The following is a 4255-nucleotide window of genomic DNA, read 5'->3' on the forward strand; positions in this document are numbered from 1 at the left end:
ATATCAATTTCAGCCTCTGGCTGACACAACCACGCAGTTTAATAGTAAACAAACTGAACAGTGATAAGCAGACTCAAAACCAACCCTACTCCACTACACTCATAAAACTCAAATCCGACGATAAAATCAACTCACCTCTTCTGTCATCTAGGCAGGCATGTAGTAAAACAAGTCTGAATGAAAATCATCGACAGTGTAATATCCATAACACAAAAACCATAATCCAACTGCATCAAACAGAACTAGTCTGATAAAGAAAACCAAAAGATAAACCACACATTCTCACGGTCTGTAGGGGACTAGCGACTGGAACTCCTCCGGACAGCATCAACCTGAAAATAGCAACGGAGGAGGGTGTGAGTCCAACACTCAGCGGGTAACAACTGATATACATAGTAAGGATATAATAACTAGCACTAATCATGCGTACAGTCTCTTGACATAATAAGGGTAAATGCAAACTGAAATGAACAGGAGAATAGCTGTACTAACCAGGACCTGGTATAAGGATAAACAGTCCGAGAGGTATAGAAATCCTGTATGCATGTCAAGCATGGGCATCCAACCAATATGCAGCAAACACAATCACAAGAAATAAATGCATCAACGCGTATGATGCTAATGACCTGACGCCAGTCACCATCTCACACACAATGGTGGAACCGAGTGGGTAAGACAACCGCACTCGCATCACTACTCACGATGGTGACCGAGTGGATCTTGAGTACATATACTCCTACCCCCTCTCATCTCTCGGTACACAATGACGGGGAGGGATCTCGACGTGCTACCACACTGCAATCACACTACCCATGAGCGGACAAACGGAGCACCGAACGAGCAAACTGACATGCTACCACGCTGCGTCACGCTACCCATGAGCGTCACAATGGAGCACCGAACAGTGATGAAACTGGCGATGTGCTCGACAATAATGGAGCAATCTATCACACAGCATGCAATCATGCGAATGGTGCATGACACTAAGCATGGTAATATACTGAACCAATCTATATACATATATGATGTGCACCATAGTCAATAAATCATATCAAGGGTACACAGATCAGATAAGGTATCACACCTAGGTTCTGAACATGGTGAAGCATGGTTACATCACTACCCCTATAAGCATGTATAATCGGGTAAGTAATAACATGAGATGCAAAACAAGCAATCAACCAAGTATGTAACAGGTATCGGGTAGTGACTAACCGAAGCAAATAAGAAACATAATTATTGTTATTTGTTAAATTCACTACTATCATATCAAAGACATAAAGTCAAAAGTACCCGCCTCCAATAGGAAAGGTCAAACCGGTCCAAATCCGACGTCGAGATACTCGTCTCGTGTCAAAGTCCTGTGTCAATCACGTAATTTTATTTAGCTAATTACATATATAGCAAATAGCTAAATAAGATTCCCAACCCTATTTAGGGTAACCCCTAATCGAAGTACGATCACTAACTAACCAATTACACAGATTCCAACCTTTAAAGAAATCTGTTACACATCCATATTAACCCAACATCTAGATTAAACTAACCTTAACAGCTTCCTCCTTTAAACCCTCAGCTGAACCAAGATCAGCCGCAGCAGATTGAAATCCCTAATCTGCCATATAAACCAAATCCACACAATTATCAATTCCTCCACAACAGAATCTGAGAACAGAATCACAACCTACCTCCAATCCCGATCAATGAGAGGAAGAAGAATTCGATATCTGAAAACTGGCATTGTGGCGCTGCCCAAAGCCAGGACCCGTGTGTTCTTGCCGATGAACAGAGAGATAGATTGGTGCTAGGCTCGCGGCATCTTCGGCCTGGAGGGTCGGAGGAAAAATCGACGATGCTAGGCTCGCGACATCTTCGGCCTGGAGGAATCGGTGCCGGAGAGAAGAAGAGGAAGAGGGGTGCGGCGTCGAGCGGCGTCGGCTGTAGAAATCAGCCCAGGGTTCACTGTGGTGGCTCTGTGTCGGCACGACAGAAAACCCTCCGGATCAGAAGAGAGCAGAGAGGAGGCGGCCGGTGCTGCTCGGGTCAAGAGTCGGCGGCGGCGGCGGCACACAAGGGCGACAGTGGACCGACAGTGGCAGATTCGTCGCCGGCGCTTGGGGAAAGAGGAAGAAGAAGGCGTCGGGTGTGCGCCTCGCAGCAAAGATGGACTGAATGGCCGGGGCTAGGGCTTCCTCGGCCGAGGGCTTGCACGCGAAGAAAAACGGCGCTGTCGAGTGGAGGACGAAGGGCTTAAGGACAGCGTGGAGAAGGAAAGGGAAGAAGAAGGAGATGTAACCCTCGACCACGGCTTAAATTGCGAGGAGAAGGGAACTGTCGCGGCGCCAGTTAGGGCACGCGAGGAGAAGAGAAGGCGCGGGTGTGTGGGTTCGGTGAGGAAGAGAACAAATAAAACAAGGAAAAGAAAATAGAAAAAAGAATTAAGAAAAATCAATTTTTCCTCATTTAAATGGGGTAACAAAAACAGGCTTTCCCGGGGCCCTGATTTTATCTCCGTAAACTCGCCCTTACGAAATCCGAAAAATTCCTAAAAAATTTCTAAAAATTTCGAAAAATTCCCTTATTAATATTCGTCTATTTTCGGTATTTTACAAATTACCTTGAGTTTGCCATTGTTTCCAAAGGCAACTGTCCCTAAGCTTTTGTAAGTAAGTTGAGTGAATTTGGTGTGATCTCCAGTCATGTGTTTGGAACAACCACTATCCAAAATCCACTTGGTTTCCTACAATAGGTAGGAACTAGAATTAGTCTAAGTTTAAGCTGATAAAATTTTAGGGTTAGTTTTAACATAAATCTTAAGTTAGTTAAAGTTTTTAAAAAGAATTTTAAAAGTTTTTTTTAAAGAATTTTTAAAAGTTTTTTTAAAAAATTTTTAAAATTATCCTTTTTTTGAATATAATTTAATTTAATTTAATTCAATTTAATTTTAATTTAATTTAATTTAGTTTTAATTTAATTTAATTTAATCCTTAGTCATCTCACCCAATCTACGTTTTCAATCAGGGGATCCTATGTTGGAGTGTATACTGAAAGCCTAAGCTTTGTAAATATTCATTATGAATAAAGAATCACATTTGGTCTAATTATCTACATTTGTTTGTAGTTATTCATTTAATTTATATTGTAGATAACATAGTATATGGTGTCACATACAGAAGATGATGTTATCAGTACCTTATAAATTATAAACAGTAGCTCACGACCAGAATGGAAAGGAACAAACCATTAGAAGGTTGTAGTGTAATTAGGTATTAGCTTATCTTGACTATATAATTACACTAGTACACTCAGAGTGTATTGAGTAGGACCATTTGAGGTCGTTTCTTTTATACTGACTTTATAAAGGAACAAAGACCTCGGTTATTATGGAAGTGTGTGCTCTTAATCCTAATATAATAACAAGCACATATATTTGATATTTATTTCTTTAATTTATCAATGGGTGAGATTTAGTTCGATAAATCAATAAGCCCGATAAATTGGGAAATCATATCACTTATAGTGTGTGTTGTTGATTATAGAAGGAAACTGTGTCCTAGAGATACTAGGTTGATAATGTCCCCAAGAGGAGCTCATAAGGATTGTCATGTTAAACCCTGCAGGTGGACTTAGTCCGACATGACGATAAGGTTGAGTGGTACTACTCTTGGACTTAGACATTAATTAAATGAAGTTGTCAGTAACTCACTTAATTAGTGGACATTCGATATCTTAAACACAGGGAGACTAACACACTCATAATAAGAAGGAGCCCAAAAATGTAATTTGGGATTGGTGCGGTAGTTCAATGATAGTTCTCTAGTGGAATGAATTATCATTGATAAAATTAAGTTGTGTGTTCGGGGCGAACACGGGATGCTTAATTTTATCGGGAGACCAAAACCAATTCCTCCTCTCGGTCCCTATCGTAGCCTCTTATTTATAGAGTTCTATACCCACCTATACCCACCTTCTACACCTACCCAATGGGGCCGGCCAAGCTAGCTTGGGAACCAAGCTAGGGCCGGCCCTAGCTTGAACCCAAGCTAATAGGGCCGACCAAATAAAATAAAAAGAAATTTAATTTTAATTTTTATTATTATGTGGAAGATATATTTTAAAGAGAATTAAAATTAAAATATCTCTCTTGTAAAAGATCTACAAAGATTAAAGAAAGAGATTAGATCTCTTTCCTTATTTATAGATTGGAGAGATGTTTTATTTTTTCTTTAAAATTATTCACATGTTGATAAAATTA

The 4255-nt window shown here is 40.1% G+C and overlaps 1 long non-coding RNA gene across 1 annotated transcript; it reads right to left on the minus strand.

Annotated features, from left to right (window-relative positions):
- Window positions 1-1320: 1320 nt before the first annotated feature.
- On the minus strand, window positions 1321-2380 carry LOC121991876. The gene is made up of 3 exons (XR_006114759.1): window positions 1689-2380; window positions 1548-1615; window positions 1321-1361 (listed from the first exon to the last, which is right to left on the minus strand). It is a non-coding gene; the product is annotated as an uncharacterized LOC121991876 (long non-coding RNA).
- Between the last annotated feature and the right edge of the window lie 1875 nt (window positions 2381-4255).

The sequence above is a fragment of the Zingiber officinale genome, chromosome 6B (genome assembly GCF_018446385.1).
Source record: "Zingiber officinale cultivar Zhangliang chromosome 6B, Zo_v1.1, whole genome shotgun sequence".
Classification (NCBI taxonomy): Eukaryota; Viridiplantae; Streptophyta; class Magnoliopsida; order Zingiberales; family Zingiberaceae; genus Zingiber; species Zingiber officinale.